The sequence below is a fragment of the Cynocephalus volans genome, chromosome 3 (genome assembly GCF_027409185.1).
Source record: "Cynocephalus volans isolate mCynVol1 chromosome 3, mCynVol1.pri, whole genome shotgun sequence".
NCBI lineage: Eukaryota > Metazoa > Chordata > Mammalia > Dermoptera > Cynocephalidae > Cynocephalus > Cynocephalus volans.
In genome coordinates this window covers 35365933-35380338 of record NC_084462.1, presented here as the reverse complement: position 1 = coordinate 35380338, position 14406 = coordinate 35365933, and the positions used below count along the sequence as shown (strand labels likewise).

General features: G+C 40.4%; 1 protein-coding gene across 1 annotated transcript in view; it reads right to left on the bottom strand.

The window, feature by feature from the left end:
* Nucleotides 1-14406, bottom strand: part of OCA2 (OCA2 melanosomal transmembrane protein) — a 309735-nt gene that overhangs the window by 53070 nt on the left and 242259 nt on the right. The gene's annotated exons all lie outside the window — the stretch shown is intronic.

Below are 14406 nucleotides of genomic sequence, written 5' to 3'. Positions count from 1 at the left end.
CAAATTTGATGTAATCCACAAAAAAGGCTACTAGAACTAATAAGTTTAGCAAAGCTGCAGGATATAAGACCAATATACATACATCTTTTATATTTCTATATAAAGCCAATGAAAATCAGAAATTGAAATTTTAAAAAATATTTACAATAGCATCAAAAATATGAAATACTTAGAAAATCTGACAAGAGATGCAAAACACTTGTATACTGAAAATGACACAATATTGCTGAGGGAAATAAAAGAAGACTAAATAAATGGAGACATATACCTTATTCATGATTGAAAAAATTAATAGTGTTAAGAAGTCAATTCTCCCCAAATTGTTCTATAGATTCAAAGCAAGCCCAATAATAATAACATCAGGCTTTTTTGTAGAGGTTGACAAACTGATTCTAAAATTCATATGGAAATAGCCAAAACAATGATGACAAAAAAAAAAAAACCCAAAAAAACCCATGGAGGAATAACAGTACCTGCTTTTAATAATCATCATAAAGTTAGAGTAATAAAACACTGGGGGGCCTCCAGAGAAGGATCACCTACCAAACAACTGAATGGGCAAGACAGGAGAGCACCACCACCACTGCCACCCAGTCCCACAACCCAGCCCTGGCTCTAGGTGCCAGCCCACACACCAGCCCTGAGTCCCCAGAAAAGGCATGCCAATCAAACAACCATGCAGATGCCCCAGAGGAGCACTGCCCCTGCTTCCTACTCCCACGACCAGGCCCAACTCCAGGCATCAGCCCATGCACCTGCCTTGAACCCAGAGAAGGCACACCCACTTCAAACTCAAGTGCTTGGATACAAGAAGAGTCACCAGCAAAGCCTACAAATAGAGGAGGAAGTCTTTCCCCTTACAGCCCACTACAGAGTAATAGAAGAAACAAGTGTCCTAGCAGATGACCAAATAACAATGAAAAAATATTAGAACTACAAATAAACTAGAAGATATGACACCACCAAAGAAATATACAGTTAGGGTTAGTAATTCTCAAGTGCCATATCACACAGAGCAGGAAACCCTTGAGATGTCTGAAAAAGAATTCTGAGAGCTGATCTTAAGAAAACTCCAAGAGATAAAAGAAGAATCAATTAGAGAACACAACGAAAGAAAAAAAAATATCCAGGACATGAAGGATGAAATTTACAGAGATTAATACCTTAAAAGAGAATGTAACAGATCTCCTAGAACTAAAGGATTCACTCAGTGAAATTAAAAAAACAGAACAGAAAGCTTGAGCAGCAAGCTAGAGCAAGCAGAAGAAAGAATTTCATACCTCAAAACTGATCTTTTTGAAATAACCCAGGATGACCAAAAAAAGGAAAAAAGAATTAAACAAAATGAAGAAAATTTAAGACAGCTAGCATACAACCTCAAGTACACAAACATCCAAATCATGGGTATTCCAGAAGGGTAGGAGAAAGGAAAAGGCATTGAAAGCCTATTCAAGGAAGTAATAACAGAGAATTTCCCAGGTACAGGGAGAGATGCAGACCTTCAGATCGAAGAAGGCCAAAGATCCCCAAACAGATTCAATCCAAAGAGATCCTCTCCAAGACACACTGTATTCAAATTGGCAAAACTCAAAAACAAAGAGACAATTCTAAAAGCAGTAAGAGAAAGGCATCAAGTCACCTATAAGGGAGCCCCTATTAGACTAACAGCAGACTTCTCAACTGAAATCTAACAAGCCAGAAAAAAATGGGATGGTATATTCAAAATACTAAAAGCTAAAAACTGCCAGCCAAGAATTCTATATCTAGCAAGATTATCCTTCAGAAATGAGGGAGAAATAGTGTACTTCCCAGATAAACAATAATTATGGGAGTTCACTACCATAAGACCAACCCTGCAAGAAATATTCAAAGGAATCCTACATCCAGAATCTGAAAAACAATAATCAGCATCACGTATTACAAGAAAGATTTACCATTAAAACCAATATGCAAACAAGAAAGAGGAAGAAGCTAAATCACGTCACTTCAAAAATCCAACTAACATCAAAGATGAAAAATAAATGAGGAAGAAAGGGACAAATGATAGTTAAAATACCTAGACTAAAAACAATATAATGTCAGGAGTAAAGCAATACCTTTCAATAACAACGCTAAATGTAAATGGGTTAAACTCCCCATTCAAAAGACACAGATTGCCTGACTGGACTAAAAATCTAGATTCAACTATATGCCGTCTTCAAGAGAATCACCTCAACTATAAAGACATACACAGACTAAAATTGAAGGGATGGAAAAAAAAATACCATGCAAATGGAAACCAAAAACGAGCAGGAGTAGCTATTCTTATATCATATAAAATAGACTTCAAACCAAAAACCATAAAAACAGACAAAGGCCATTATATAATGATAACAGGATCTATCCAGTTTGAAGACATATCATAAATATGTATGCATCCAACACTGGAGCACCCAGATATGTAAAGCAAACACTATTAGAACTAAAAAAAAGAGATAGACCTGAATGCAGTAATAGTGGGTGATCTAAACACCCCCCTCTCAGCATTGGATAGATCTTGCAGGCATCAAATCAACCCAGAAACACATGACCTAAACTCCACCTTAGACCAACTTGACCTGGCAGACATATACAGAACATTTCATCCAACAACTACAGAATACACATTCTTCTCATCAGTGCATGGAACATTCTCCAGGATAGATCACATGTTAGGTCATAAATTAAGTCTTAGCAAATATTAAAAAATTGAAATCATTCCAATTATCTTTTCAAACCACAATGTATTAGAACTGGAAATCAATAACAAGCAAAATTCTGGAAACTATACAAGTACATGGAAACTAAACAACAGACTCCTCAATGACATATGGGTCTGTATTGTCTGTTTATGTTGCCTTTAACAGAATACCTGAAACTGAGTGATTTAAAAAGAAAACAAAATTTATTACTTACAGTTTCTGAGGCTAGGAAATCCAAAGTCCATCTGGTGGTGGTGACAGTGAATCAAGGGGTCTCACATTGCAAGATGGTGGAAGCAGAGAGAGCAGAGAGAGAGAGAGAAAGACAGACTCTCTTCTTCCTTTTAAGCCCTCAGAACCATGCCCCTGACCACCATTTTTAATCCATTCACTATGGCATGGTCCTACAATTCAATCACTTCAAGGATCCCCCTTTCAGTTACCATAGTCAGATTTCCCACCTTGTTAACAGTCACAGTGGGGGCTAACTTTCTAATACATAAAACTTGGGTGACACAATTCAAGATTCAGTGAGTTTTGGGGGTACATAATTCAATCTGCTACAGGGTCCAAGAAGAAATTATACAGGAAATCAAAAAATTTCTTGAAACTAATGAAAATAAAGACACATCATACCAAAACCTGTGGGATATTGTAAAAGCAGTACTAAGAGGGAAATTTCCTGCAATAAATGCATACATTAAAAGAATGAATAGACTCCAATTTAATGACCTGATACTATGCCTCAAAGAACAAGAAAAACAACAACAATCCAATCCTAAAGGTAACGGACAAAAAGAAATAATTAAGATCAGGGCAGAACTAAATGAAAAAGAGACCCAAAAAACTACACCAAAGAACAGAAACAAAAAAGTTGGTTTTTTGAGGAGATATATAAAATAGGCAAACCATTACCTAGGTTAACAAAAAAAAAGACGAGAGAAAACCCAAATAATGATAATCAGAAATAAAAAGGGAGACATTATAACCGACACCCCAGATATACAAAGAATCACCAGAGATAATTACAAACAACTACACACAAATAAATATGAAAACCTGGAGGAAATGGATAACTTTCTGGACAAATTTAAACTTCCAAGACTGAATTAAGAAGAAATAGAAAACCTGAACAAATCAACAATAAGCAAAGAGATCGAAGCAGTAATCAGCAATCTTCCAACAAAGAAAAGCCCAGGACTGGATGGCTTTACAGCTGAATTTTATCTAATCTTTAAAGAAGAATTAATACCTCTTCTCTCCAAACTTTTCCAAAAAATTGAAACAGAAGCCACTCTCCCCAACTCATTCTATGAGACCAGCATAACCCTGATACCAAAATCAAAGATACAACAACAAAAAAAAGAAAATTACAGGCCAACATCACCAATGAACATAGATTCTAAAATCCTCAACAAAATATTAGCAATCAGAATATAGCAATACATCAAAAAAAAAAAACCGATACAACATGATTAAGTGGGATTCCTCCCAGGTATGCAAGGATGGTTCAACATATGCAAATCAATAAATGTGATGCACAAAGTCAACAAAATCAAGGACAAAAACCATATGATTATTTCAATAGATACAGTAAAAGCATTTGACAAAATTCAGCATCGCTTCATGATAAAGACTCTCAGTAAATTAGGTGTAGAAGGAAACTATCTCAACAGGATAAAAGCCATTTACAACAAACCAATTGCCAATATCATCCTAAATAGGGGAAAGTTGAAAGCTTTTACTTTAAGAAGTGGAACAAGACAAGGATGCCTACTCTCATCACTCCTATTTAACATAGTATTGGAAGTACTAGCCAGAGCAATCAGGCAAGAGAAAGAAATAAAGGGTATCCAGATTGGAAAGGATGAAGTAAACTATCCCTGTTTGTAGATGACATGATTTTGTATATAGAAAAACCTACAGATTACTAAAAAACTCTTAGAGCTGATCAACAATGTCAATAAAGTTGCAGGATACAAAATTAACACTCTCAAATCAGTAGCATTCTTATATTCCAGCAACGAAGTAGCAGAAAAAGAAATCAAGAAAATGATCCAGTTTGCAATAATCATCAAAAAATAAAATAAAATAAAATAAAATACCTAGGAATCAATTAAACTAATGAGGTGAAAGATCTCTACAATGAGAACTACAAAACCCTACTGAAAGAAATTGAACACTACACAAAAAGATGGAAAAACATACCATGCTCTTGGGTGGGAAGAATTAACACTGAAAATGTCTATTCTACCCAAAGCAATCTACAGATTCAATGTAATCCCCATCAAAATGCCAATGTCATTCCTCACAGAAATAGAAAAAGCAATTCTAACATTCATACTGAACTTCAAAAGACCCTGAATAGCCAAAGCAATCCTGAAGGGAAAAAAATGCTGGAGGCATAACACTACCCAACTTCAAATTATATTACAAAGCCATAGTAACCAAAACAGTGTGGTACTGGGATAAAAATAATCAGATCAACAGAACAGAATAGAAAACCCAGGAATCAACCCACAGACTTATAGCCAACTGATCTTTGACAATGGCAACAAGAACATAAATTGGTTAAAATACTGCATATTCAATAAATGGTGCTGGGAAAATTGAACTTCTATAAGTAGAAGAATGAAAGTGGACCTACACCTCTCACTGTATACCAAAATCAACTCAAAATGGTTAAATACTGAAATGTAAGACCCAAAACCATAAAATTACATAAGGAAAACATAACGGAAACACTACAGGAAGTGGGACTGGACAATGAATTTATGAATAAGACCCCAAAAGCACAAGTAGCAAAATACAAACAAATGGGACTATATCAAATTAAAAAGCTTATGCGCAGCCATGGAAACAATCAACAGAGCAGAAAGACAACCTACGGAATGGGAGAAAATATTCGCAAACTATTTATCCAGCAAGGGATTAATATCCACAATAAATAAAGTACTCAAACAACTATACAGTAAAAAAATAAATAATCCCATTAACAAATGGGCAAAGGAGATGAATAGACACTTTTCAAGGAAGATATCCAAATGACCTACCAGTATATGAAAAAATGCTCAACATCACTGGTCATCAGAGAAATGCAAATCAAAACCACATTGAGATATCATATCACCCCAGTTAGACTGGCCATTATTAAAAAGAACAAAAAAGGGCCGGCCCCATGGCTCACTCGGGAAAGTGCGGTGCTGATAGCACTGAGGCCACGGGTTGGGATCCTATATAGGGATGGCTGGTGCGCTCACTGGCTGAGCATGATGCGGACGACACCGAGCCGAGGGTTGCAATCCCCTTACTGGTCAAAAAAAAAAGAACAAGAACAACAAATGCTGGTGAGGATATCGGGGAAGGGGAACTCTTCTACACTGTTGGTGAGACTGTAAATTAGTACAGCCATTATGGAAAAGAGTATGGATGTTTCTCAAACAATTACAGATAGAACTGCCATATGATCCAGCAATCCCACTACTGGGCATATATCCAAAGGAATGGAAATAGGCATGTCGAAGTGATACCTGCACTCCCATGTTCACTGCAGCTCTATTTACAATAGCCAAAATATGGAACCAACCTAAATGTCTATCAACAGATGACTGGATAAGGAAAATGTGTTATATATTATACAATGGAATACTACTCAGCCATAAAAAAGAATGAAATTCTGCCATTTGCAGCAACACGAATGACTCTGGAGAAAATTCTGTTACGTGAAATAAGCCAGACAAGGAAAGAGAAACACTGCATATTCTCACTTATAACTGGGTGTGAAGAAAGAAAAAAAGAAAGAGAGAGAGAGAGAGAGAGAGAAAGAGAGAGAGAAAGAAAGAAAGAAAGAAAGAAAGAAAGAAAGAAAGAAAGAAAGAAAGAAAGAAAGAAAGAAAGAAAGAAAGAAAGAAAGAAAGAAAGAAAGAAAGAAAGAAAGAAAGCAAAGACTTAAGCAATTCCTTGAACTTTCAGAATACTAGAGATGGGGGTGAGGTGTGGAGGGGGGTTTGGCAGGGGTAGTTTGGGTAAAAGGCATAAAGAAAAATCATGATTTGTAATAATAATATGCTTATAATAAATAATAATTTTTAAAATGTGGGAAAAAAATGTGTGGTATTGGCATAAATACAGACAAACCAGAGTTTGGAAATAAACTCACTCATATATAGACAACTAATTTTTTGAAAAAGGCAATGCAGTGGGGAAAAGAATCATTTTCAACAAATGCTGCTAGAAAAATTGGATATCCACGTACCCTCTCCCCCCCCCAAAATACCTTGATCCATAACTCCATCAAGAGATTAATGAATAAACAAATTACGGTAAATCTATGGAACTAAATATCACTCAGCAATACAAAGGACCGAACCACTGAAAAATGAAACAACATATGTGAATCTCAAAATAATAATGCTCTTATAAGATACAAGACAAAACAAGAGTATAAACTGTATAGTTCCATTTACACAAAACTCTAGAAAAGTGCAAACTAATCTTCAGTACAGAAAGCAGATTCACAGCCTACAGAGAGATTACCAAGGGGCAGGAGGAGCTGTCTGGATAGAGAGATGTGATGGGCAGGTTATTACTGGATTGTGGTGATAGCTTCATAGGTACACATTATGTCAAAACTTACCCAATTTTACACTTTAAATATTTGAAGTTTATTGTATGTCAATTATACCTCAATAAGTCTGCTTAAAGAAATAAAAAGAGACAATGGCAGAATATAGCAAAATGTTAAAAACAAGAACAAAAAATGTTTTCTGGGTCCCTTCCAAAAAATCGCTAACAAACCCACAAATACAATTTTAACTCAGAAATCATTGGAATGGCAAACTGTGACCCTCTACTTCTGCTTTCTATAAAGTATTTTAAAAACTGAACAATGAATTTTGCTCACTGTGAATTTTAACACAAACTGCACTTAGCAATATTCATACATGAGGAAGGCAAAATTAACCATGTTTCAAGTTTAGGTTCCTTGTATTTAAATTGTCTTCTTGGAACTTAAAGAAAAACAGTTGTCCATTCTGAGTTTGTAAAGTAGAAAGTCAGTATGGCCCAATTTCATGTGGATGGAAATAGAATTGTTTCATGTGCATATAAAAAAGGAATTGCCCAAAGCACTCTCACACAGAATGTTCTTTTTTTATTTTCATTATTTACACTGCAGTTTTATTGCCTAAGGGGCTTGGACAAAGATAGAATCACAAAATGCTAGCATCACAAAGGACTTCAGAAACCATCTGGCTCCTCTTCTATTTTGGGTGAGTAAACTAAAGCCCAGAGAATGGAGGAGGATGCCTGGGGAGAGGCTAGACATGTGGCCCCAGCTCCACTCCTCCTCCCTTTCGCCAAGACAACAAAGCCACCCAGGCCCTGGAACCAGCAGTGTCACAGAGCCTAACACACAATCATGGGTGCTAGGGCTCGCTGTTCCTCATGAAAGGCATTCATTCATTCATCCAATTAATACATATCTACTTAACACCTGTCCTAGGTTCACCCCTCACCACAATTATGACACAGAACCTCACTGAGCCTTGCACTTTAGCAAGATACACAGACATTAAACAACTTACTGCATAATTATTTAGCTGTACCTGTCATCCATGGCATGAAGAAGCACTTGCAAGGGAAACCCTCCCCTGGAGGGATGTTCAGGGTCAAGAGGCGCCTGTGTCACCCTGTGCAAGACTTCCCACCTCCCCAGCGGGACAGCCTCTCAGCCTCTTCCCACTCTACGCAGCCTGTGCTCCTGCCATAGCTGTCATGGCCCTGCCCAGGCTAGAGATCATCTCTGGTTCCTTTCCTGCCCACTCTTCAGACCCGCATTAGCAAATCCCCTCAGCTCTACTAGGAACACATGCCCCAGCTCAACCTAGCTTGTGCCTCCCAGTCCAGGTCACCAGCATTCCTGACCTAGACAAGGGGAGTCACCCTGACTGGCCTCTGGCCGCCACTCCACCCATTTACAGAGTGGCCAGAATGGTGCTCACAACAGTCCCATCACACTCTGCCCGAACCCTTCTGATTGCTTCCTAGAATACCAAGAAAAAAAAAATCAAACTCCTGGCCAGTCTCCCCACCCACACTGCAGGGCCTTTCCACTTGGGAATGCTCCACCCAGCCTCGCTCCCGACATCTGCTGATTCACCCTCACTTCTCTCAGACCAAAGAGCATCTCGGAGAGCCCTTGCTGACCTCTCCTCTAAAGAAGCCCCACCTGACCACAACAGGAATTCTCAAGCACCTCAACATGCCTTGTGCTCCTCAACAGCACTCATTGCTACTTGTAAATGCAGGTGAGCGTGCACACACATGCACACACAAGCACATGTGAAGGCATGGAGTGATAAGTGCTGTCAATACACGTGCACTGGGGGCTAAGATCGAGCCAGCCCTGCCCTCAGGAAGCCGATGGTCCATACTCCCTTGGTTTATGTCTTAATGCCCAGGTTATTTAAGCAGATTAAAGAAACATTTGAAAAACTGTGCTCTAGAGAGCCCTTCAGTAAGTTGGGTGGCATGAGTGATTTTCTTTCCTGACAATTTCTTCTTTTTTATGGGGGAGAAGATTATTTTTAAAGTTCATTTTCTTCAGGGGAGTGAAAAAGGCCAAGCAATAAATCCACAGCTCTGCCACCTACTTCCAAGTAAATCTCCAGTCCATAATTTGTTAGTGCCCCTTCCATCAAAAGAACACATTAAGAAAGACTCTGTCTGCCCAAGTAAAGGGATGTGCAGACTGTCTGGGACGTGTGTAGATGCTAAGAAGGCAAAGGCGACTGTCTGTCTTACATCACTAGATACCTCCCTCATGTCCATCTTTGCCCTGCTTTGAAGACACAGTGAAGGTGGGGGCAGGGGCAAGGGGAATTACTCCAGGAGACACTCACTTTCCCCACTCCACATATGAGCAAAGCAGAGCTGGGCTTCATGAACAGAGGTACAGAGCACAAAACAAGGCAGGAAACAGCTCCTTTCTGCTCTAGAAAGGCCATGCTTGATGGAGGGAATGCAAAAACTCACGCGTGCTCAGGTTGGACAGGCAAGGGCATAAGTCTCAGCAACAGTACAAGGATTTGGGTTAGAGAAGTGAAGCCTGGGGATGATGAGCTGGCTATGGGAAGAAGTCATAACTTTCCTGCCTTTGGCCCAGGAGTATTGAACTAGGACCTGGGTGTTGGGGTGGAGAGAGCAGAAGGGGGAGGCAGAATTCTCTTCTTTATCAAGAGAAACTGTTCAGCTGCAGAGCTGTCTAAACACAGAGCCGGCTTTCTCAGGAGCCAGAAGCCACATGGTAGAAATTAGAACACAGTGCATGGGGTGGAGGGTGGGTTGGGGAATGATCTGTACATTTTAGCACAGCGCTGACATTCTATGACTCAGGTTTGTGGCCTGAATATTTAGAAAAATGTACCAGGATTGACAGAAAAGGGGAGGCTGTGTCTTCAGCACAATGGGGCATCAGGGAGCGTAGGTCTTACAAAATTGGGTCTGAGCATTGAGCAGGAAACGAGCTGGGGGTGATAAGAAGCAGGCGGGGAGGAGTCCAAGTGGGAGGCTGTTCCAAACCCAGGCTGGCCTGTGCTTGCGCCACGTGCCGGGAAATGGATGCCCTACCCTGTCCCTCTTCTCGATCTCCTCCTACTGGGCTGATGGGGTCAGGATGCCGGGGAGCAGGCCATCCTTCCCTCCTCTTCACCCCAGTGCCATCATCTCTCCCGTTGTCACTGGGGGGGGGGGGGCCACAACCAGTGTCCTCCATGCCATTTGCTCACTCCATCCCCCAAAGGGCTCCAACACTGCAGCTCCTGCCTCTTGCCCATGCAGGCCCCTCTTCCACCTTCTTGTCCCTAGATCTCCTCACTTCCTCGTGTTACCCTCCATTGTGGGTCATGCTGATGCTTGCTGTTCTGGGGTATTTCATTTACTTTGAAAACATTGGCTTTTCCCCCTTTTTGGTGCTTCCCACTTTAGGAGAACTATTATAATTCAAAAAGTTATCATCTTTGAAGCTTAGAAACTCAAATCTATTGATTTTCTTTCCAATTTGTTGGAAATGCTGTGACAAAATCTTTCTCTCTGCAGGGAAACAAGATTGCTGGTTGTCTGGTTTGGTAGTATCCATGACACTCAGTAAGAGGGTGACATGCATTGTCTGGCTTGGTCATTGTGACCTCGCACAAGTCATGTAGAACTCAGCTTCCTCACCTGTAGGATGAAGCTAGTCAGACCTGGACACTGGACCTCCAGGTGACTGTGGCAACTGAAAAAGAGGGAGCACCAGGCACCATGGCCAGCACCAAGGTCAGCACCAGGGCACAGGAGACCTCAGCAACAGGAACCCTTCCCTGCACCAGCCTGTGGCCAGAGGACTGGATGGTGATTTCATAGGCCCAGTATCACTTCATTTTTATATTCTTATTTCAAAACACTTTTCAAAATGATCTCAAAGCTGGATTAGGCATTCCATAAATAATTCCATAACTAATGTTCACAAAAAGTTGAGTATATTTATGAACTGATGTTGTATCTGCAATGAAGCTGACGACTGAGCCATGAGATAAGTGGAGGAAAGGCCGAAGGCTCATCATCAGTCAGGGGATGCTGGCATGACAGCTTCCATTCATCAACATCCACCACAACCTGCTGCCCGTAAAACACCCAAACTCTTTTTAACAACAAAATATAGGAGAACACACATCCAGACCCTAAGTATTCAATTCTGAAGTTGTAAGTGGTTTCCAGAAGAAAAACATTTGAGAGAAAGTAATTTCTCTTGGTGAGTTATGACACAAAGAGGAAAATCACACCCACACCCATGACAGGCATGTGGGCAAGCGTGCTTGTGTCCCTCATTCCCTCACTGACGTTCTCCTCCACAGATACCACAGTGTGAAAGCTCACAATAAGTTTTCATGTTGACAGAAAGAGGAATAAAACTCTTTTTAAAAAAAATCTTAATCTTATTTTAATCTTATTAAGAAAAAGATTAATTAAAGATGATTACACTATAAACTGCATTTTGAAATGATGGGTTTCCTTTTGTCCCATGGGACTGCCATTTTAGTTAAACTACTATTCATCCCAAGTTCAGAACATAAAATACTTAGCCTCCTTTTCTTTTTCTAAAATTTCCAATAATATCTAATGACAAGCAGTAAGCCATCTTTTGCTTACAGGAAGAAATGTGACGTGAAGTTCCCTCTTACCTCAGCTTGAACTGTGACTGTCTGGCTGACTAGAGGTGAAACAATAAGGCTTGCCACGGCCCCAACCCAGCTGGTCAACAGTTGCTCTGTGCCTAAGATGCCCCTATTCTGTCATAAACATACTTTTCTCCAAAACAAGTTTTCCCCCACAGCCCACTGTGGAGGCTCCAAAGACTTCCAGCTGCCCCTTCCCCAGTCTGGGTCCTGCCCCAGTGCCCCTGCCCCCTGCCACGTGCAGGCACAGAGGAAGAGAGCAGTGCGGGCTCCCCTGATCAGGAAGGGTTACGGCTGTGAACTCCAGTGCTTCTCTGGACAGGGAACAAAGAGAAAGGGGAGTGTTGCAGGTTCTTTGGGGCTAGCACTGCAGCAGGAGCATGGCAGCAGAAGGCTGAGTCCACGGCAGCTCCTGCGGCTGCCATCGCCCCACTATCCCCACATCTGGATATGAAGTGTGGGGCCTGGTTCTCCTCAGGGTCCTGGCCAAGTGGGAAGGGCTTCTACTCTCTCCTACCCTCCACCCTCCTGAGCTCAGCAGGAGGGGCTGACCCACTCCCATCTGCTTCTTTACCTGCATCCCCTACACTACACACACAAACACACATGCACTCACACACACATTAGCGCACACACACGCACACAAACACATGTGAATGCAGACACATCACAAAACATGCACACAAACACACATGCATGCACGCATGCATGTACATACACATCGACACACACGCGTGCACACACAGCCTAGAAGGGAAGAGTGGACATAGTCAGGCTCAAGTGACACAGAAACTGGAGAAAATGTTCTTAGTCTTTCAAGTCACAACAAACATTTAATTTTAAAACGGGCAAAAAAGAATAAAAACCATGAAATAGGAAAGGTCATTAAAGCTCATTAAGGGAACTCTTTCATCTTTGTTCAAGGCTTCTCAGCTAGGAGGAAATACCTATCAGATCATTAAACTTGTAATTACAGTGGTGCCTAGTAGGACACTGAAATTCATGACACAGAAGAAAGAGACTTCCTACACATATTTCATATGCAAAAGGTTGGAAATAACAAACCCAGTGTATCTTGAGAAAGCACTGACCAAAGATTATGAAGAAACTTCCTAAATCTGCAGCCAAGAGGAAACAAATAATGATATGTTGCATCTTTTAAAATCTCTGGAGAAAAGATAAAGGTAGGAGAAAATAGAGTTTATTTCAAAAAATAAAAAAGCAAGAAAGAACATAAAGATTTTATAAGTAGAAAGAGAAGAATGTGATATTAAGTAAGCATGAAAAATACCAAATTATACTGCAGAATATAAATACATAAAATATGTAGCAATAAATAAAAAAATTGAGATATGTTTAAGAGATATAGTGATGACTATCGACAAAAGACAGATGAAGCTGATGTTGAACACTTGACATATTTAGAATAGTAACAAAATTACTAAAAAGTCTTCAATCACCCATTGAATATTTATGGAAAAGCTCAAACCACTAAAACCAAAACAAAACAAAAACAAGATGCAGAATAGCATATACAGTAGCCTTTTACAATAGCCTTTTAAAAAGAATATATACACACTTGCATATTCATTATAAACTACTAAGGTTAATTATCTCTGGGAGGGAGGAAGGGAAAAAACTTTTTAAAAAGAACAGGAATCAACATAAAAGTTCAGAATGTTCATGAAAAATCATTAGAAGATATAAGACTACATCTTTTTCCAACAGCCCTAAGAAATCACTCATGCTTGTGTGAAGTTTTATACCACTGCAATTGTGAACTGTTTTCAGACGTCTGCTCTCAGATAGAATGTGGCCATAGTGGGTCATTACTTCATTTGCTCATCAGTGAAAGTGGATTTCTCAGGGGCCCCAGGGACCCCGATGGTGAAGAGCCCCTCCCAGACCCCGGGAGCACACTCCACAGGACTTTCCCCTGCCCCTTTTTCCTCGTTCCCATAACTCTTCCCTCCCCTATCCCTCAGGCCCAGGAATGGGTACATCCTCCAGCTACTAAGTTCTCCCTTTCCCACATCCTTATAAATATTTCTTGCGATGTATTCTCCTGAAATTTCCCCCTTAGGGTACCATCTGTTTCCTGCTTGGACAGAGCCTACAGAAACAGGAGGCTTCTCTGTTCAAACACTTCCGATGCCAGCCTTTGAGTGGCGTCATAGTGAATGGCACCCCTATCCGTTCCTCCAACCCCAGCCTTCCTTGGCAGTGACTGATAAGATGTGCTGATGACACCGCTCAGGCCTCACATCTCTTCCCAGGTCAGGAGCTCCCCAGGAAGGCCTTTACCTTTTTCGCACCACTTGTCTGCCCTGTGCCTCCTCCCAAGTCCCTCACAAAGCCAAGGCTGCAGGCCCAGGACAAGCCATCCCTCCAGGTCGGCATTACTAAACATTCTCACTCTCCTGACTATCAGTGTGAAACCCACACTATCCTGTCTGCATTTTTAGCTTTCT